The sequence below is a fragment of the Moschus berezovskii genome, chromosome 17 (assembly GCF_049115385.1).
Source record: "Moschus berezovskii isolate FMDL1 chromosome 17, NW_MosBer_1.0, whole genome shotgun sequence".
In the NCBI taxonomy this organism is placed as follows: Eukaryota; Metazoa; Chordata; class Mammalia; order Artiodactyla; family Moschidae; genus Moschus; species Moschus berezovskii.
This window is the reverse complement of record NC_142476.1, coordinates 2686643-2710144: the sequence shown is the minus strand read 5'-3', so window position 1 is coordinate 2710144 and position 23502 is coordinate 2686643. Positions and strand designations below refer to the sequence as shown.

At 37.5% G+C, this 23502-nt stretch overlaps 2 pseudogenes; both read right to left on the bottom strand.

The window, feature by feature from the left end:
- Window positions 1–1079: 1079 nt before the first annotated feature.
- On the bottom strand, window positions 1080–2197 carry LOC129551023 (olfactory receptor 4C11-like; annotated as a pseudogene).
- Window positions 2198–15424: 13227 nt separating this feature from the next.
- LOC129551024 (olfactory receptor 4C46-like) lies at window positions 15425–18084 on the bottom strand (annotated as a pseudogene).
- Window positions 18085–23502: the final 5418 nt, after the last annotated feature.

Genomic DNA, 23502 nt, shown 5'->3' with positions numbered 1-23502 from the left:
TGAAAACTGAGCTTTTCCATGTTAAATTGACATAATCCAACTTTAAATAAAATTATATCATGATTTTTTTCTTCAAACCAGGTCTTGAATTCCTGTACTTTAATCTCAGAACATATTTTATATCTATCCTATGTATTTGAATTTTTGTTATTTCTTGACAATAAATTGTTTTACTCCCTGACTTCATAGAGTTACAGAATTCTGTTTTTGTAGCTCCTACACATCAATTACACATGTAGCTAAATATCACAAGGTCTTGTAACACTGCATTTAAAAACAAATATTATGTCTCAGTTATCTTAACACCCATAGGAAGAAATTTTAAAAAAAAATTATGTAAAAATAAAAAATAAGTTCAATAGTGTGGAACTTTTGGAAATAAAATAATGATATAATCAATGACTGACACATGAAGTTATTTTTTTTTTTTGCTCTAGAAGTATTCAAGAGAAAAGAGGGTACTTAATTTGAAATATACTACTACTACTATTAAGTCACTTCAGTCGTGCCCGACTCTGTGCGACCCCATGGACGGCAGCCCGCCAGGCTCCCCCGTCCCTGGGATTCTACAGGCAAGAACATTGGAGTGGGTTGCCATTTCCTTCTCCAACGCATGAAAGTGAAAAGTGAAAGTGAAGTCCCTCAGTCGTGTCCGACTCTTCACAACCCCATGAACTGCAGCCTAACAGGCTCTTCTGCCCATGGGATTTTCCAGGCAAGAGTACTGGAGTGGGTTGCCATTGTTTTCAGATTACTAGCTATACTTTATTTATGGATAATCATATGTCTTAAAAGCTGTGACTGTATAAGTGTCTTTTTGTTTCTCAAATCAGACTCTAGACTGTTTTTCATGTTTATTTCACAATCAAAAATGCCAGAATTGAATTATCAGGAAAAGAATGAGTAGGGCTAACAATATGAGGGAAATTACTTCTATGTGAGCAGAAGTATAGAAAAAAGTAAGACGATCTTGTGCGTTATACGAGATTACATGAGTAGATCACATTATATACATTCATATTTGATCTCTTCAGTCAGTCAAACCATAATTCAATAAGTAATCAAAGAAACCCCTCAATTCATCTTTTGCTTTCTGAAGTAATTTTGACATACCGTAACCTTCTCATCAGGGGGAGAAAGGGACGACAGAGAATGAGATGGCTGGATAGCATCACCGACTCAATGGACATGAGTTTGAGTGAACTCCGGGAGTTGATGATGGACAGGGAGGCCTGGCGTGCTGTGATTCATGGGGTTGCAAAGAGTCGGACACGTCTGAGCAACTAAACTGAACTTTCTCATGGCATGTTTCACTTCTTCATTCCTCAGTGTGTAGATGAGTGGATTGAGAAAGGGTGTACCAATAGTATAAAACACAGCCACCATCTTGTCCATGGGGAAGGTAGTTGGGGGGCATGTGTGTGTGTGTGTGTATATATATATATACATGGACCAAATAATAAGATGACTACAATGATACGGGAAGTGCAAGTGGAGAGAACTGTTTTCTTTCCTCCTTCACTGTAGTTTCTCAGGCAATGCAAGATAACAAAGTATGAGATCATCAGAATCACAAAGCTGCTTGGGCATATGGCCCCACTATTAAACACCAAGAGCAGGTTGATTGCATAAGTGTCCATGCAGGCAAGTTTCAGCAAGGGCTGCAGATCACAGCAATAATGATCAACCAAATTAGGTCCACAGAAAGGCAATCTCAGGGCTAGGATAATCTGAGCCATTGAATGCATGAAAGAACCTATCCATGCAAAAACAATCAGGATGCAGACCTGGCACCTCATGATGGTTGGGTAGCGCAGTGGCTTTCAGATGGCCACATAGCGATCAACAGCCATGAGAATGAGGACGAAGATCTCCATGCAGCCAAATATGTGCAGTGCAAAGACTTGAGTCATGCACTCCTTGTATGATATGCTTTTTTTGTAGACAGGGCATCCACAATTAGTCTAGGGACAATGGAAGTTGAGAAGCAGGTATCATATACGGATAAGTGGAAAATGAAGAAGTACATGGGACTCCCAAGTCTTCGGCTGACTTTGATGGTCACAATAATAAGCAAATTCTCCACCAACGTCCCTACATAGAAAGTAAAGAAAATTACAGATATTATTTTCTGCCTCCTAGGGTCTTGTGTCAATCCTAACAGTATGAACTCAGTTACGTTGTTATTTGCCTTCATTGTTTGTGTCAAAATGGAAAAAGTGCAGATTAAAAATAGCAAATCTGCAAAGGAAAAGAAAAAAATTATGACATGCATGAATACCACCTTTGGAATTCAAATACATGTGCTTGATCATGGAAATGAGACTTTCCAATTGATAATCATTTGCTATCTGTTTTCTATACTGTTAGTGTTTCTCAGGTTTGTTTTGTCAATAAAATGAAAATCCTTATATTTATTCAAACTATCTGATTGCTTATGAAAACAATGAAATAGGTAAATAATAAATAATTCTTCTATGCATTAATTTAGGGGATTTGGCATGAGTGGATAACTTCCTGGGCAGAACATGTTTCTTTAATTTTCAGTTAGTATCTATTAGGTTGATATGTTACATAAATAGAGAAAACTTATGTATGACTTACCCTGATTTGCTTTCACATTACTTGAACCTAGTTATCCAGTTGTAGAGCATCTTCCAGTAAATGTTACAGACATTTAAAGAAGGATGTCATGATATTTGATAGTGTCTTCCTTAATTAAGTCTAAAATCAGAGCAAGAGTCAAGGATCTGAGGATGGGGTACGGAATGAAGGAAGTAAACTCAGTTTTAGTAGTGAAAATCCAATCAATTGTTCCAGCACATCACAAGATTTACTTTAATCTTTTGCCTTTGACTAAGCTTATTTCTTTTTACTTTACCTCTTAAACATTTCTTGCTGATTATAATTATAAATTCTACTTCTATCATTAAATCTTGCAATTTTAAAATTACACCGTGTTATCCAAATTTAAATTCTTCCCCTTATTAATTATTTTTCTGAGTCTTTTGACATATTTTCTCAAGACATAAGGAGATACTAAACTTAAAATGAAGGCTAAATACAGTGAGAATATTTGCCATAAATCTGAATATTCTTTCAAAGTTTGCTCACCTTAAGCACTAGGAAATTTAGATAATTGAACTTAGGCAGCTTCAAGTTACAGTTGAAATTTTTTCAACAGAATGCTTAGAATTTATACTATTCATGTGCCTCACACCCAGATTTCAGTAAAGAGAAGGTAGAAACAAAAATGAATTATTATTTATTCATGATGGACAAATCCTTTGACATACCTCATCACAGATATTTTCCAAATAACAGTTCAGTTAAAAGCATAACATAATGCCAACTTGGTAAAATATATATACCCAGACAGAAGCGTAATTTCTTCAAATTAAAATGAATTTCATATACCAATACTTCACAGTAGAGCACAAATGAATAATGAAAAATGAACTAATTTCAAAAGAAAACTTCTTTTTAGATTAAATATGTGAAGATATGCTCAATTTCATTCTAGCTAAATATATTCAATTTCAAATCTCTTTCAGATATATATTTTACTCAACTGATTAGCAAAGTAATCTTCTGATAAATGTATCTTAACAAGCAGTGCTGCAAATGATTTGGGAGGCAGTCAGTCTCACACATTTTTGGTATGAATTTAAGTGAGTACAACCTCTTAAAGAATTACTTCCAGCACATATGATAGTAAACTGCTTATAAATATAGGTCTATTGATTCCATTTGCTACAGATATTCTCACTAACAGTCACAAAGGCAATCACTGCACCTCCATCCAAAGTAGCAAAAGATAGGAAATATTCTCAGTGCTTATCAGAGAGGAGTTGAATAAAACAGGAGTGAGGCTTCATGCAATCATTAATCAAAATGAATTAGATATACAAGCAGTGGTTTCTAAAATATTTTGTGAAGTTTAAGAGTTCACAACTGTATACCAAGAATGGTAATATTTATATTAGCAACAGGATAATATATATCACATATAGGTGCACTCATATAAATAGTCATGCAGTCGTGTTTGACTCTTGATGACGCCATGAACTGTACCCTGCCAGGCTCCTCTGTCCATGGAATTCTCCAGGCAAGAATGCTGGAGTGAGTTTCCATTTCCTTCTTCAGGGGTATTCCTGACCCAGGAATTGAACCCGAGTCTCTTTTTGCATTGCAGGCAGATTCTTTACCATCTGAGCCATCAGCGAAGCCCATAATTATACTTAGGACAGTACCAAAGTAGCATAAAACTTATGGTCTCTCAGTGGGAAAATTGCATCTTTCCATCAGAATTGGAAGGGTGGAAATATTTTTTAAATATTAAATACCTTTTAAAATATTTCCTTTGGTAATATTTTAAAAGACCCTCATGCTAGGTTAGGTTAAGGGCAAGAGGAAAAGGGGCAGCAGAATATGACGTAGTTTGATAACATTACTGACTCAATGGAAATGATTTTGAGCAAACTCTGGAAAATAGTGAAAGACAGGTGTGTTGCAGTTCATGGGGTTGTAAAGAGTCAGGCACAATTTAGTGATTGAACAACAACAACAATATTTGAAAATATGCCATAACTGTGTTACATTACAAGTAAAACTTTAAAAAGTAACATGAAAATTTTCCAAATCTTATTTTAGTGGAGTTTATTTATATTGGCATGTAACTGATTAATAACAGCTGTCTTTAGATATGCGTGATAGGGACAGTAAAATTCTTAGGAAAATATTAAGAACTATTAATAGGAATTTGAGTACCACAGTGAGTCAGCTATAGAACCATTATGGAACCGAGTGCTCTTTACTACATGAGACACCTGAACACTGCCATTAACTACAGGTTAATCTGCAGTATGGTTTTGCAGATATGCTTTTTGTCACAACCCTTCAGCAAATAGAAACGAAAATTTAAGCATCTTTTAATTTCATGGCTGCAGATGGTGGCTGCAGCCATGAAATTAAAAGATGCTTGTTCCTTGGAAGAAAAGTTATGACCAACTTAGACAGCATATTAAAAAGCAGAGAGATTACTTTGCCAGCAAAGGTCCATCTAGTCAAGGCTATGGTTTTCCAGTAGTCATGTGTGGATGTGAGATTTGGACTATAAAGAAAGCTGAGCACCAAAGAACTGATGCTTTTCAACTTTGGTGTTGGAGAAGACTCTTGAGAGCCCCTTGGACTGCAAGGAGATCCAACCAGTCTATCCAAAAGGAAATCAGTCCTGAATATTCATCAGAAGGACTGATGATGAAGCAGAAACTCCAGTACTTTGGCCACCTGATGCGAAGATCTGACCCATTTGAAAAGACCCTGATGCTGAGAAAGATTGAAGGCAGGAGGAGAAGGGGACAACAGAAGATGAAGTGGTTGGATGGCATGACCGACTCGATGGACACAAGCTTGAGTAAACTCCAGGAGTTGGTGATGGACATGAAAGCCTGGTATGCTGCAGTTCATGGGGTCGCAAAGGGTCAGATACGACTGAACGACTGAACTGAACTGAACTGAAGTATTGTAAAATGATTATCTATATCTCTATCCATCTATATATCCATATAGGAGTAGAAAAAGACTGAAGTATTTATATAGTTCTTATGAGTTCCCAAAGTGGCTCAGTAGTAAAAACTCCGCCTATAATGCAGGAGATGTGGGTTTGATACCTGGGTCGTGAAGATCCCCTGAAGGAGGGCATGGCAACCAACTCCAGTATTCTTGCCTGGAGAATTCCATGTACAGAAAAGACTGGCAGGTTACAGTCCATGAAGTTGCACAGAGTCAGACTTGGCTGAAGCAACTTACCATGCATGCACTCACAGATTTGTTGAGTAAATGAAAGAATTAATGAAATTTTTCATAGATACATATCTATTGTTATTGGTACTATTACATACTTACTCATTATGGGAAACCTATGTGTTTGCTAAGTCCTTTCAGTCATATCTGACCCTTTGTGACCATATGGGCCTGTAACTCTCCAGGCTCCTCTGTATATGGGATTCTCCAGGCAACAACAGTTCATTGACGTTTCCTGCTCCAGGGGATCTTCAGAACCAAGGATTGAATGCAGGTCTCTTTTGTCTCCTGCATTGGCAGGCATATTCTTTACCACTCCAGCCACCTGAGAAGACTTGTATCCTACTATATCCACAGCAAAATAATCATGTTCATGAAGCATTTCCTGAAACATTCAAATTGATATTACTTCTATTTGGTTATTTCTTACACCACATGCACCAATAGTATTGCCCATTTCCATCAATGCTGTTGTGCAGGTTTTCATTTCCATCTTCTTATTGGAGATTCTAAAGTGCTTCTGGAAAATTCCCTAAACACTCTCTGATTCCACAAGTGCCTTTTAGTTCATGTTCACATGTTCACTGTGGCATTGATCAGATTTATTTTCTCCAAGTATTAACTACAGCCAAGTTAATTCAAAACACAGATCTTACTGATTTTGAGAAGAACTTATATAGAAGTTCAGATGTTCACCTGGAACCACGATCTCTTTGATTTCACAAAAGGCTGAAGTTCAGACCTGCATGTGAGAAGACAGATGGAGTTTATCCCAGATTCATCCCACACTTTCCGAAACTCACTGTCATGTAAGATTTTGACTGGGAAATGCTTTCTTTCCCCCTTTCCCAGGTGGGTATTTCAGCATGAATGATGTAAAATATAGGAGTATAGGGAAGGTTATTCCCTAAAGTACCCCTTCCCTTCCAATTAAGAGATATGAATCAGATGTGACAAAGAATCTAACCTTCAATATTTGTCATTATATTATGGTGAAAAACTTTGCCTGTTCTTGCAATTAAAGATGCTCCTTTAGGCTATAAATTATATGGATGGACTAGAAATTAAAAAAAAAAAAAGAATGATGTTCTTCCGGTACCAAGGTCTCAGTTTCTAATACCTTTGACAAATAAATGAATTAAGGTCACTTAAAAAATGGCTGATTCTCAGTCTGGGACAGGGAATATATAAGATATACTGAAGCATTTGGTAGTGCTGGAAAACACATAGTGCTAACACACACACACACACACACAAACACACATTCACATAGTGATGGGGATATGCCCAAGGGACACAGGAGCCAAGTCAAAGCACACCGAGTGGACATATCTCGGAAAAAAAAAAAGGCAAGAAAATAAATAAAACTGAACCGTCAGATAACTTAAACCATATTTTTAAAAATTCCATGAGTTCATAATAACATAGATGATTGAATAAATAAATAAATAGGGGAGAATAGATAAATCTCACATCAAAAATAATTCATAATAATTATCTAGATACTCAACTTTCAAAATGTTATCTCCATCTGTTTTTAACAGACTTTATGGAGTGAATCCTTCTAAAAGGTACAGTGTAGAACAAGGGGAAAGGGTAACTTTACAGAGTAAAGTAGGTACAAAAGTTACCTCAGCCAGGTGACCAAGATTAACATCAACAGTGGTAAGTACATTGAGAGTAGGTAGACACTGATATAATGTGAAGAAAATGGTGATTTGCCTCTTCAGTCGTTCTCCTAATAACTCATAACCCCAGTCTAATCATTACTAAAATATCAGACTGATTTCAATGGAGAACTTTGGTTTAAAATACCTGACTGCATGTGTGTGTGTTTGGTCATGTCTGACATTTTTTGACCATGTGAATTGTAGTCTGCCAGACTCCTCTGTCCATGGGATTACTCAGACAAGAATACTGGAGTGGGCTGCCATTTCCTCCTCCAGGGCATCTTCCCTACCCAAGGATTGAAGCCATGTCTCCTGAGTCTCCTGCATTGGCAGGCAGATTCTTTACTACTGAGTCACCTGGGAGGCCAAAATATCTATTTCTCCTTGAAACAGTCAAAATCTTCAGAGATAAGAAAAGTTAGAGAAAATATCACCGTTTGGAGAAGCTGAAGGCAATATGATAAGTAAAAGCAATAATTCTGGAGAAGAAAAGCAGAATTATTATTGCGTTGGCCAAAAAATTTGTTTGGATTTTTCCATAAGATTATACAGGAAAACCTGAACAAACTTTTTGGTCAATCCAATAGTTTAAAAGTAAGATATTTGAATAAAGTCAGTATGGATTTTGGTTAAAATTGATGTATTAACATCATTGAATTAATGGTGACAAATGTAGCACATAATGTAAAAAGATAACAGGGGAAATTGCTCAGACTATGTAAGAAAAACAGACTGGTTCCAAATTGGGAAAGGAGTATGTCAAGGCTATAAGTTGTCACTCTGCTATTTAACTTATATGCAGAATACATCATGAGAAACACTGGGCTGGATGAAGCAAAAGCTGGAAACAAGACTGCCGGGAGAAAATCAATCATCTCAGGTATGAAGATGACACCACCCTTTTATGGCAGAAAGCAAAGAAGAACTAAACTGCCACTTAATGAAAGTGAAGGAGGAGAGTGAAAAAGTTGACTTAAAACTCAATATTCAGAAAACTAAGATCATGCATCCGGTTTCATCTTTTCATGGCAAATAGATGGGCAAACAATGGAAACAGCGAAATATTTTATTTTGGGGGGCTCCAAAATCACTGCAGATGCTGACCGCAGCCATGAAATTAAAAGACACTTCCTCCTTGGAAGAAAAACAATCACCAACCTATATAGCATATTAAAAAGCAGAGACATTACTTTAACAACAAAGGTCCATCTAGTCAAGGCTGTGGTTTTTCCAGTAGTCATGTGTTGATGTGAGTGTTGGACTATGATGAAAGCTGAGTGCTAAAGACTTGATGCTTTTGAATTGTGGTGTTGAAGACTCTTGAGAATCCCTTGGACTGCAAGGAGATCCAACCAGTCCATTCTAAAGAAGATCAGTCCTGAATATTTATTGGAAGGACTGATGCTGAAGCTGAAACTTCAATACTTTGGCCAACTTATGAGAACTGACTCATTTGAAAATACCCTGATACTGGGAAAGATTGAAGGCAGGAGGAGAAGGGGATGACAGAGGATGAGATGGTTGTATGTCATCACCAACCTGATGGACATGAGTTTGAGCAAGATCTGGTAGTTGGTGACGGACAGGGAAGACTGGTGTGCTGCAGTCCATGAAGTCGCAAAGAATCAGACATGACTGAGTGACTGATTTGAACTGATATAAGAACTGATATAAGAATATAAAGTGATATTATTTTCACAACTTCCTTGTTAACATAAGCCTGTTATAAAATATAAGGTTTATTAAAATATAAATAGAATAAAATATAAGGTTTGTTCCCAAAACAGATTCTCACAATTTGTCCATATTGTAACGTGTCAGAAATTCCTACCTTTTAAATGTAGAATAATATTCCACTTTATATAAACCACATATAAAAAATTTTTTTTTCACATGTTGCTTACATGTTTTGGCTACTGCGAGTAATGCTGCTGTGAACATGAATGTAGTTTTTGAGTACCTGTTTTCAGTTTTTTTGGGATATACCTAAAAGTAGAAATGCTGGATTTTTTTTCCCCAGAAATGTAACTTGGAAGGAAAGTTATGACCAACCTAGATAGCATATTAAAAAGCAGAGACATTACTTTGCCAACCAAGGTCCGTCTACTCAAGGCTATGGTTTTTCCCGTGGTCATATATGGATGTGAGAGTTGGACTGTGAAGAAAGCTGATCGCTGAAGAATTGATGCTTTTGAACTGTGGTGCTGGAGAAGACTCTTGAGAGTCCCTTGCACTGCAATGAGATCCAACCAGTCCATTCTGGAGGGGATCAATCCTGGGTGTTCATTGGAAGGACTGATGCTAAAGCTGAAACTGCAATACTTTGGCCACCTCATGCAACGAGTTGACTCACTGGAAAAGACTCTGATGCTGGGAAGGATTGGGGACGGGAGGAGAAGGGGAAAACAGAGAATGAGATGGCTGGATGGCATCACCGACTCGATGGACATGAGTTTGAGTGTATTCCGGGAGTTGGTGATGGACAGGGAGACCTGGCATGCTATGATTCATGGGGTCGCAAAGAGTCAGACACGACTGAGCGACTGAACAACAACGACAACAAAAACACTTTATTCAATAGTAGCTACATAATTTTGCATTTTAATTGAGGTGCACATGGGTGATTAGTGATGGTGGACATATTTTCATTGCTTATTGCCCAGATGGATCACAAACTGAAATTAAGATTTCTGGGAGAAATGTCAACAACCTCAGATATGCAGATGATACCAATTTAATGGCAGAAAGGAAAAAGGAAATAAAGAGCCTCTTTATAAAGTGAAAGAAGAGCATGAAAAAGCTGGGTTAAAACTCAACTTTCAAAAAATAAAGATCATGGTGTCCTGTCCTATCACTTCATGGGAAATGGATAGGGAAAATGTGGAAATGGTTCCAGGTTTTATTTTCTTGGGCTCTATAATAAATACGATTGTGACTGCAGCCAAGAAATCAAAAGACACTCGCTCTTTGGAAGAATAGCTATGACAAACCTAAACAGTGTATTAAAAAGCAGAGACATCACTGTGCTGACAAATAACCGTACAGTCAAAGCTGTTAATTTTTCCAATAGTCATGTACGAATGTAAGATTTGGACATTAAAGAAAGCTGAGCACCGAAGAATTGATGTTTTCAAACTGTGGTTCTTAGAAGATTCTTGAGAGTCCCTTGGATATCGAGCAGATCAAACTAGTCATTCGTAACGGAAATTAACCCTGGGGCTTTTCAGGTGGCCCAGAGGATAAAGCGTCTGCCTGCAATGAAGGAGACCCGGGTTCAATCCCTGGGTTGGGAAGATCCCCTGGAGAAGAAAATGGCAACCCACTCCAGTATTCTTGCCTGGGGAATCCCATGGACAGAGGAGCCTGGCAGGCTAGAGTCCATGGGGTTGCAAAGAGTCAGATATGACTAAACAACTTCACTAATGCATTAGAAGGGCTGGTGCTAAAGCTGAAGATCCAATACTTTGGCCACCTGATGGGAGAGCTGACTTGTTGTAAAAGACCTTGATTCTGGGAAAGACTCAGGGCAAGAAGGGAAGTGGGTAACAGATGACAAGATGGTTGGATGGCATCACTGACTCAGTGGACATGAGTTTAAATAAACTCAGGGAGAGTGTGAAGGACAGGGAAGCCTGGCATGCTGCACTTCATGGGGTCACTAAGAATATCTTGCTTGCATACGCATGTATTCAAGTTCTTTGTCTCCTTAAAAAAAATTAGATATGATTGATGGAACATTGTGCATATTAAAGGTACACACTGCTGATCTATTTTATATTAAAATATGATTACCACAATGGTATTAGCTAACAGCACTAATAAGTCACATAACTGTACCATTTTGTGATGAGAATTTTTAATATCTAGTCTCTTGACTATTTGAAATATATAATACAATATCGTTGACTATAATTACTAAGCTGTACATAAGATCTCCAGAGCTATTTTATCTTCTAATTTCAAGTTTATACTCTTTTGACTATCTTCTCTTCAATTACTCCAGCCCCCAACTCCTGGTAACCACTATTGTATTTTATATGTTTGGCTTTTTCATATGTTACATAATGGTGATATATGATATATGTCTTTCTCTGTCTATCTTTTTCCACTTAGTATAAAGCTGTCATCCATGTTGTCATAAAGGTGGGATTTCTTTCTTTTTCTCTTTCTCCAGTATGGAGGTTCCAAAAAAAAAAAAAAAATAGAGCTGCCATATGATTTAGCAATCCCCCTCTTAGGCATATATCCTGGGAGAAACATGGATTGAAAGGACTCATGCACCCCAATATTAACTGCAGCAATAATATCCAAGACATGTAAATAACCTAAATGCCCATTGACAGATGAATAAAAAAATCTGATACTTATTATATTAATACAATGGAATATTAATCAGCTATTAAAAATGATGAAATATGATCATTTGTAGCACCATGAATGGTCCTGGAGGTTAAAATGCTAAAAGTGAAGTAAGTCAGATAGACAAAGACAAATATTACATGATATTGCTTACATATGGAATCTAAAAAAAAAATGATACAAGTGAATTTATTTATAAAACAGAAACAAACGTCAAAAACAAATTTATGGTTACCATCGGAAAGAGTTGAAGACAGGGATATATTGGGAGTATGGGATCGATTTTTAAACAATACTATATTTAAAATAACCAACAAAGACCTACTGTCTACCAAGGGAACACTCCTTAATATTACATAATTTTATAATTGGAAAATAGGTTGTTAAAGAAGAGATATCAGTTCAGTTCAGTGACTCAGTCATGTCCAACTCTTTGCGACCCCATGGGCTGCAGCATGCCAGGCCTTCCTGTCCATCACCAACTCCCAAAGTTTACTCAAACTCATGTCCACTGAGTTGGTGATGCCATCCAACCATCTCATCGTCTGTCCTCCCCTTCTCCTCCCACCTTCAATCATTCTCAGCATGAGGGTCTTTTCAAATGAGTCAGCTCTTTGCATCAGGCCAGACTATTGGGGTTTCGGCTTTAACAACAGTCCTTCCAATGAACACCCAGAACTGATTTCCCTTAGGATGGATTGTTTGGATCTCCTTGCAGTCCAAGGGACTCTCAAGAGTCTTCTCCAACACCACAGTTCAAAAGCATCATTTTTTGGTGATCAGCTTTCTTTATAGTCCAACTCTCATATCCATACATGACTACTAGAAAAACCATAGCTTTGATTAGATGGTTACTTTCTTTGATTACTTTCTTAGAAAAGAACTGTCTCTGCTTTTTAATATGCTCTCTGGGTTGGTCATAGCTTTTTTTTTTTTTTTTAAATTATCTTCATTACCTCCACCGTAGTTTGTCTCAGGTCAAATAACAGGGAGGAAACACAGCCCCACTAATCAAAAGAAAAGTGGATTAAAAATTTACTGAGAATGGCCCCAGCCATCAGAATAATACCAAGTTTTCCCCACAGTCAGTCTCTTCCATCAGGAAGCTTTCATAAGCTTCTTATCCTTATCCATCAGAGGGCAGACAAAAATGCAATCCACAGTCACAGAAGACTAATCAAACTGATCACATGGACCACAGCCTTGTCTAGTCCAGTGAAACTATGATCCATGCCGAGTAGAGCATCCAAGATGGATGGGTCATGCTGGAGAGTTCTGACAAAAGTGTTTCACTGGAACAAGGAATGACAAACCACTTCAGTATCCTTGCCTTGAGAACCCCATGAACAGTAAGTATGAAAAGGCAAAAAGATAGGACACTGAAAGATGAACTCCTCAGGTTGGGAGATGCCCAATATGCTATGGAAGAGTGGAGAAACAACTTCAGAAAGAATAAAGAGACAGAACCAAAGCAAAAACAGAGCCCAGTCATGGATGTGACTGGTGATGGAAGTAAAGTCCTATCCTGTAAAAATCAATACTGCATAGGAACCTGGAATGATAGGTCAATGATTCCAGGTAAATTACAAGTGGTCAAACAGGAGATGTTAAGAGTGAACATCAATATTTTAGGAATCAGTGAAATAAAATGGACTCTAATGGGTGAATTTAATTCAGATGCTCATTGTATCCACTACTGTGGGCAAGAATCCCTTAAAAGAAATGGAGTAGACCTCATAGTCAACAAAAGAGTCCAAAATGCAGTAATTGGGTGCAGTCTCAAAAATGTCAGAATGATCTCTCTTTATTTCCAAGGCCAACCATTCAATACCACAGTAATCAAAGTCTATGCTGAAGAAACTGAAGTTGAACGGCTGTATGAAGTCTTACAAGCCCTTCTAGAAATAACATTCCTAAAAAGATGTTCTTTCCATCATAGGGGACTGGAATGTGAAAGCAGGAAGTCAAGAGATGCCTGGAGTAACAGGCAAATTTGGCCCTGGAGTACAGAATGAAGGAGGGCAAAGTCTAATAGAGTTTTACCAAGGGAACGCACTGGTCATAGCAAGCACCCTCTTCCAACAACACAGGATAAAACTCTACACATGGACATCACCAGATGGTCAATACCAAAATCAGGTTGATTATATTCTATGCAGCCAAAGATGGAGAAGCTCTATACAGTCAGCAAAAACAAGACCGGGAGCTGACTGTGGATCAGAGCATGAACTCATTATTGCTAAATTCAGACTTAACTTGAAAAAAGTAGGGAAAACCAAGAGACCATTCAGGTATGAACTAAATCAAATCCCTTACAATGTATAGTGGATATAATGGTCATCTGATTTAAATTCGCCTATTCCAGTCCATTTTAGTTCACTGATTCCTAAAATGTTGATGTTCACTCTTGCCATCTCCTGTTTGACCACTTCTAATTTACCTTGATTCATCTGGTTTGGAACTTCATTTTTTTCAATTTTTTTCCTTGCTTATAAACAGGAGATAATAGCTGTTTCTACTTCTTTGGATTGTTATGGAGATTACTCTCAATACCAATATGTTTTGTATTTCTTTAATTTTTTATTAGAATGAATGCTTGTGAATCTATATAAATTGCTGAATTAGGTAAATTTAAGGCCCAATATGGAAGAATATTCCAAATGTTTCAGTTCAGTTCAGTCAATCAGTTGTGTCCGACTCTTTGCGACCCCATGAATCACAGCACGCCAGGCCTCCCTGTCCATCACCAACTCCAGGAGTTCACTCAAACTCATGTCCATCGAGTTGGTGATGCCATCCAGCCATCTCATTCTCTGTGGTTCCCATGTCCTCACGCGCCCAATCCTTCCCAGCATCAGAGTCTTTTCCAGTGAGTCAATTCATCACATGAGGTGGCCAAAGTATTGGAGTTTCAGCTTTAGCATCAGCCCTTCCAATGAACACCCAGGATTGATCTCCCTTAGAATGGACTGGTTGGATCTCATTGAAGTCCAAGGGACGCTCAAGAGTCTTCTCCAACACCACAGTTCAAAAGCATCAATTCTTCAGTGATCAGCTTTCTTCACAGTCCCACTCTCACATCCATACATGACCACGAGAAAAACCATAGCCTTGACTGAGACGGACCTTGGTTAGTAAAGTAATGTCTCTGTTTTTTAATATGCTGTCTAGGTTGGTCATAACTTTCCTTCCAAGGAGTAAGCGTCTTTTAATTTCCTGGCTGCAATCAGCATCTTCAGTGATTTTGGAGCCCCGCAAAATAAAGTCTGACACTGTTTCTACTGTTTTCCCATCTATTTCCCATGAAGTGATGGTACCAGATGCCATGATTTTTGTTTTCTGAATGTTGAGCTTCAAGCCAACTTTTTCACTCTCCTCTTTCACTTTCGTCAAGAGGCTTTTTAGTTCCAAAAGTTTACCCTTGCCTAAATACTTCTTATTTCTTGCCATCATTTCTTCCTTCACTGCAGAATTCATGATTATAATGCTTAACTATTTTCTTTATATCATAAGTATTCATTGCTAAGATTACTGAAAATGCATTTTTGACCCTTGCCGCTACTGAATACATGTTAGATTCCAATCAGATTTTATGATTCATCTGAAATAACTTTCCTACTATACAGTTTCCTAATAATATTTTTCATCTGAGTATTTCTCAAAGTATAGATTAAAAGATTTAACATGGGAGTTATCATAGTGTAGAATACAGTCACTACTTTATCAATAGGTGAAGTAGTTGCTGCTCTCAAGTTTACAAATATGCACAGCACAAAAAAATAGGACCACAACTGTTGTACGGGAGACACAGCTGGAGAGAGCTTTTTGCCTTGCCTCCAAGCTCTGGGACCTTAAGGAGTGTGGAATGACCACGTAGGAGGCAACCAAGAGAAGGAAGTTTAACAAACAGAGGAAACCATTGTTGAGAGCAGCAAAGAGCCCTAGAGTATTAGTACAGGCAAGACTGAGCAAGGGATTCAAGTTACACATAAAGTGATCTATGATATTAGAGCCACAGAAAGGTAATCTAAAGATGAAGATGATCTGTATGAATAATTGAAGAAAGCCTGCTACCCATGACACTCCCATTAAAAGGTGATATACTCGATTAGTCACGATGCTTGTATAGTGCAAAGGCTTGCAGATGGCTACATAGTGATCATAGGTCATCACAGTAAGCAGGGTGACTTCAGCATCTCCAAAGAAACGTTCCCCAAAGATCTTGGTTATGCACTCACTGAATACAATGGTCTTCTTTTCATGGAGTGAATCTACTATCAGTTTAGGGGTATTGACAGAGGAATCATTTCAGTTCAGTTCAGTTCATTTCAGTCTCTCAGTCATGTCTGACTCTTTCAACCCCATGAACCGCAGCATGCCAGGCCTCCCTGTCCATCACCAACTGCTGGAGTCCACCCAAACCCATGCCCATTGAGTTGGTGATGCCATCAAACTATCTCATCCTCTGCCGTCTCCTTCTTTTCCTGCCCTCAAACATTCCCAACATCAGGGTCTTTTCAAATGAATCAGCTCTTCGCATCAGGTGGCCAAAGAATTGGAGTTTCAGTTTCAACATCAGTCCTTCCAGTAAACATCCAGAACTGATCTCCTTTAGGATGGACTAGTTGGATCTCCTTATAATCCAAGGGACTCTCAAGAGTCTTTTCCAGCACCACAGTTAAAAAACATCAGTTCTTCAGTGCTCAGATTTTTTTATAGTCCAATACTCACATTCATAAATGACCACTGGAGAAACCATAGCCTTGACTAGATGGACCTTTGTTGACAAAGTAATGTCTCTGCTTTTTAATATACTGTCTAGGTTGGTCATAACTTACCTTCCAAGGAGTAAGTGTCTTTTAATTTCATGGCTGCAATCACCATCTTCAGTGATTTTGGAGCCCCCCAAAATAAGGTCAGCCACTGTATCCACTGCTTCCCCAACTATTTGCCATGAAGTGATGGGACCAGATGCCATGATCTTTGTTTTCTGAATGCTGAGCTTCAAGCCAACGTTTTCACTCTCTTCTTTCACTTTCATCAAGAGGCTTTTGAGTTCCTCTTCACTTTCTGCCATAAGGGTGGTGTCATCTGCATATCTGAAGTTATTGATATTTCTCCCAGCAATCTTGAATCCAGCTTGTGCTTCTTCCAGCCCAGCGTTCCTCATGATGTACTCTGCATATAAGTGAAATAAGCAGGGTGACAATATACAGCCTTGATGTACTCCTTTTCCTATTTGGAACCAGTCTGTTCCATGTCCTGTTCTAGCTGTTTCTTCCTGACCTGCATGCAGGTTTCTTAAGAGGCAGATCAGGTGGTCTGGTATTTCCATCTCTTTCAGAATTTTCCACAGTTTATCATGATCCACACAGTCAAAGGCTTTGGCATAGTCAATTAAACAGAAATCGACGTTTTTCTGAAACTCTCTTGGTTTTTCAATGATCCAGTGGATGTTGGCAATTTGATCTCTGGTTCTTTCAAAGCTGCAGTCTGCACCTTTGGAAGATTCCAACCCCAATCTTCAACCCAGCTGAAAATGAATGGAATAATATGTCCCCTGTCCAGATTTTGGGCTCTCAAGATCTATAAACAACATGACCGAGTAACTAAGCACAGCACAGCATAAATATACATATGTAACTGAATTAAGGTCAGCAGTGGTGGCAGAGAGGAGATACCCCACGTAAGGAGGTAAGGAGCAGCAGCTGCGCTTCACTGGAGCAGCTGTGAAGAGATACCCCACGTCCAAGGTAAGAGAAACCCAAATAAGATGGTAGGCGCTGAGAGATAGAGCAACAGAGGGCAAACAAACTGAAAACACAATCACAGACAACTAGACAGTCTGATCACATGGACCACAGCCTTGTCTATCTCAATGAAACAAGCCATGCCGTGTGGGGCCACCCAAGACAGATGGGTCATGGTGGAGAGGTCTGACAGAATGTGGTCCACTGGAGAAGGGAATGGCATACCACTTCAGTATTCTTGACTTGAGAACCCCATGAACAGTATGAAAAGACAGAGGAAAAGCAAGCATCAATAAATGAGAGATAGGCCAGGAAATAGTACATAGGGGACTCTAATAATGGACTGGCAGTGATGGTGACCACAAAGAACACGTTTCCTACCACGGACACAATGTAGATGACAAAAACCCAGTAAGTATGATTTCCTGCCCTTTTGGATTCTCTGTGAGCCCGAGTAGAATAAATTCTATAACATTATTCTTATTCTACATATATTTCATGGTATGCATAGTTACATTACTTGAAAAAAAGTCACTTTTTCTTAAATTGAACCTTACAGTTATTAACTTAATAAGTTACATATCTCTAGACTCTACTGAAATCTTAAAACTTATGAGATTTTCCTTTTTTTTTAAGATAGAAAAAATGTTTTCCTTTTAAATTATTCACATTATTTTCTGGAGTAAGGTGATACTTATAGACATGAGGAACTTAGTAAACATGGGCAGGGGATTCTCTCTGCACTCTTAATCATGTGAAATGCCTCAGAGCCCAACATGAAGTAGAAGATCTCAGATATAGTGACAGCAAAGTCTGAAAAGAGTAGAAAATGGATGTAAAGTCTATACATGCAAGCTAAGGATCTTGTTTTCTTTATTCTTGGTTAATGGGAAACCAGGAAAAGTAGTTGAGAATTTGAGTGTGGGATGAAGAAGGATTTGAGAAAGAGGGAATTTTAGATATATATCTAGTAAAGATGTTTGTATCACTTAGGTAAGGTGGACTGAGCTTCTGTAATGTAATGAAAGATAAATAATTTCCAGTGTCAGACAATTTATAGTAATTGAAAGTGTAGCAGGACATTCATAATAGAAAGGTAATAAAGTAATACAGAAACTACTATAATCAAATGACAAACATTTTGCCTAAATCCAATAACTTTATGATAGCTAATAAATATACTTTTAATGATAGATTGAAATCACCATAACAAGATAGCAACCTTTGTAGATGCTATTACTCCATCCATTTAGCACATGAGGAACAATCTCAAAGAAAAATATTGGCAGTAATGTCAACTGTCATATTACCAAAAATTTAATCAACACTTAATTATGCTCCAAGTGATTTTTAGCAGCTTTCTTTTAATTCTCATTATAAACCTATGAAATGATTGATATTATAATTTATATTTATTTTATATATTAAGAAATCAAAACAGAGAAGTTAAGGATCTTACTCAAGATCAAGCCAAGATAAGATTAGACTATACATCTTATCTTCTTTTTCTTCCAAATTTTTCACACACACTCTATAGTGTGATGTTATAGGAAGCAATATTAAACTAATAAGCTCCTTTTAACGTGACCATAATAATTATAACTATTTTAATATTGCTTCAGAGGCAAGTATATTTGAAAAAGTTTCATCAACAGACACTGAAATACATATAAACACACATACACGCAATATAACACTCAAATATTAATAAACTAATTGCAGTTAATAACTATGCTTCATTGAAAATTCTATTTATCTTTATTCCTCTCTCACCCCATTTCTTGTCTCCACAGTTCCCTTGCAAAGCATGTTCCCAAAGACTCCTCTTGAAAAGTTGAAAATAAGTATCCTGCTGGTGAGATATAGTGGATTGAGAATCAGGAAGACCAGATTAGAATTTGGCTTTTTCCTACTTTCAACTTCTTGACCTAGGGCACATTTCTTGGAATCTTATATCCTTGTTTCCTCTAACAGGTGAGAAACATAGTGTCCACCTCACAGGTTATTATAATAATCCTTTGAGGAAAAATCTGTATGAAAATATCCCTCCATTTGATGGAAATCCTTTGTCTTAGAAAGAGATACTCTGGAGAGATATGTTCAAGAAACACTTATTAAGAATAAGTGAAGAATGGAACTGGAGGAATCAACCTACCGAACTTCAGGCTCTACTACAAAGCCACAGTCATCAAGACAGTATGGTACTGGAATAAAGACAGAAATATAGATCAATGGAACAAAATAGAAAGCCCAGAGATAAATCCATGCACTTATGGACACCTTATATTTGACAAGGGAGGCAAGAATATTCAATGGAGTAAAGACAATCTCTTTAACAAGTGGTGCTGGGAAAACTGGTCAACCACTTGTAAAAGAATGAAACTAGAACACTCCCTAACACCAAACACAAAAATAAGCTCAAAATGGATTAAAGATCTAAATGTAAGACCAGAAACTATAAGACTCTTAGAGGAGAACATAGGCAAAACACTCTCCGACATAAATCACAGCAGGATCCTTCATGACCCACCTCCCAGAATATTGGAAATAAAAGCAAAAATAAACAAATGGGACCTCATTAAAATTAAAAGCTTCTGCACAGCAAAGGAAACTATAAGCAAGGTGAAAAGACAGCCTTCAGAATGGGAGAAAATAATAGCAAATGAAGCACCTAACAAAGAATTAATCTCAAAAATATACAAGCAACTCCTGCAGCTCAATTCCAGAAAAATAAATGACCCAATCAAAAAATGGACCAAAGAACTAAACAGACATTTCTCCAAAGAAGACATACAGATGGCTAACAAACACATGAAAAGATGCTCAACATCACTCATAATCAGAGAAATGCAAATCAAAACCACAATGAGGTACCATTTCATGCCAGTCAGAATGGCTGCTATCCAAAAGGCTACAAGTAGTAAATGCTGGAGAGGGTGTGGAGAAAAGGGAACCCTCTTACACTGTTGGTGGGAATGCAAACTAGTACAACCACTATGGAGAACAGTGTGGAGATTCCTTAAAAAGCTGGAAATAAAACTGCCATACGACCCAGCAATCACACTCCTGGGCATACACACCAAGGAAACCAGAAATGAAAGAGACACATGTACTCCAATGTTCATTGCAGCACTGTTTATAATAGCCAGGACATGGAAGCAACCTAGATGTCCATCAACAGATGAATGGATTACAAAGCTGTGGTATATTTACACAATGGAGTATTACTCAGCAATTAAAAAGAATACATATGATTCAGTTCTAATGAGGTGGATGAAACTGGAGCCTATTAAACAGCGTGAAGTAAGCCATAAAGAAAAACACCAATACAGTATACAACGCATATATATGGAATTTAGAAAGATGATAGCGATCAACCTGTATGTGAGACTGCAAAAGCGACACAGGTGTATAGAACAGACTTTTGGACTCTGTGGGAGAGGGCAAGGGTAGGATGATTTGGGAGAATGACATTGCAATATGTCCATTGTTATATATGAGACGAATTGCCAGTCCAAGTTTGATGCATGATACAGGATGCTAGGGTCTGGTGTACTGGGATGAACCAGAGGGATGGGATAGGGAGGGACGTGGGAGGGGGTTTAAGATGGGGAACATATGTACACCCGGGGCGGATTCATGTCAATGTATGGCAAAATCAATACAATAATGTAAAGTATTTAGCCTCCAATTAAAATAAATAAATTAAAAATAAATTAAAAAAATAATAAGTGGGATATTTTAGTCTCTGTTATTGTTGTTTAGTCACTAAGTTGTTTCTGACTCTTTTGTGATCCCATGGACTGTAACCTCCATGCTCCTCTATCCATAGGGTTTCCCAGACAAGAAGACTGGAGCAGATTGCCATTTTATTCTCCAGGGTATCTTTCCAACTCAGAGATTGAACCTGAATTTCCTGCATTGCATGTGGCTTCTTTATCACTGAGTCACCAGAGAAGCCCTTTAGTCCCTGTCCTTGTAACCAAAACATGTGAGCTTCCTCTATCAAAACTTAGATTTCTTAGAAAGGTGAAAGTTATGTGAATATCAATAATGGAATAATTCCAACCTGGGGGCCTCAGATATACACTCAAGTTAGAGAAGATCCTTCTTTCTTATATTAAATTTTTTTCTGAAAAACTAACACTGATTGCTTGAGGACTAGAACAGTGAAGACAAAAAATTAATGCTAGTCATTTTAAAGTGTGTGTGTGAGTGTGTGTGCATTTGTGTGCGTTTGCTCATTTGTGTCTAACTCTTTGTTATCCCATGGACTGTAGCCCACCAGGCTTCTCTGACCATAGAATTTTCCAGGGAAAAATACTGGAGCATGTTGCCATTTCCTATTCCAGGGGATCTTCCTGACCCAGGGATGTAACCCCGTCTCTTGCATTTCCTGCATTGGGAGGTGGATTCTTTACCACTATACCACCTAGAAAGCCCATTTTAAAGTACTTATCCCTAAACATGTTACTCACATTTATCAGAGGGCCTATGACAATAAACATAAACTCTGAAAGGCTCCCAATAAGTTATTTTTTAGAATCATGTTATGGCTGTCATGGAAGTGAAAGCAAAAGTGAAATTCCCTCAGTCATGTCCAACTCTTTGTTGGACTCAGGCCAGAATATTGGAGTGGGTAGCCTTTCCCTTCTGCAGGGGATCTTCCCAACTCAGGGATCGAACCCAGGTCTCCCACATTGCAGGTGGATTCTTTATCAGCTGAGCCACAAGGGAAGCCTGTCATGGAAACCTAGGCAATATTAAAAATGAGGAAAGATATATAAAGCACAAAAGAAGAGAGTTCTAATTTCAAACATATGAATTGTTCCACATTCTTGCCCTTGGTATTTTGTTATTAGTCACTCCAGTAGGTATGCAGAGATAAATTATTGAGGATATAGTTTGTTTTCCTGATGACTAATTTGCTGAACATTTAAAAATATTGTTATTGGTCATTTATGTAACTTTTATTGTAAATTTCATTTCAAGTCCTTTGTAATTTAATTATATGTGTGAACATTATATTATATTCAATGATTTACCTGTCTCCTTATGCCAATAACACACAACATTTTTTTTAATCACTGCTTTATAATAAGACTTCAAATTAGATAGAAAAAGTTCTCCAACTATGTTTCTTTTTTTTAATGCTGATTTTCAATTACACATTCATTGTTTTAAACTTCTATTGAAATATACTTGATTTACAATGTTGTGTTAGGAGCAAATTAGTTGATACTGTTTTTTAATGGCTTAACACTTAATTTTGTAGATATTCATGTATGCATGCTGATAATATGATTCTTTGGAATAGGTACTATTTTATTTATGCATCCATATTCTTGTAAAATTTTCTGTTTTTAGAACTTTTATTTACTTTATGATTTATTGCCCACTTTATTTATCAATAATTAACAGAGTAATATTGAAACTTTCTACTGTGAAGGTAGATTTATGTTTTCTTCAGGTGGATGCAATTAACTTTGATTCATGCTTTTTCAGGCTATATTATTAAGTGCATATATGTCAGTGTCATGCAGTGAGAAAAAGCTGGAGGCACATGTCATGATTTAAGGGGAATTTAGTAAGAGATTATTTTCAAGATATGGACAGATGGAGAAAAGCCACAAGGAATGTGTAATACGCTGGGGCTAGCAAGAGCTGAATATGTTAGAGAAAAGTGGATGTCCAAAAAGGGTGAAGAGAAGCAGAAATAAGCAAATTTATATATATATATATATATATATATAAATAATTTTTTAATTGAAGGATGATTGCTTTCAGAATTTTGTGGTTTTCTGTCATACATCAACAAGAATCAATCATATGAGGGTTGGACAAGGGTGGGCACCCATGTCCACTCCCTCCCAGAGCTCCCCCCATGCCCCTCTCCACCCCACCCAACAGCTTGTCAC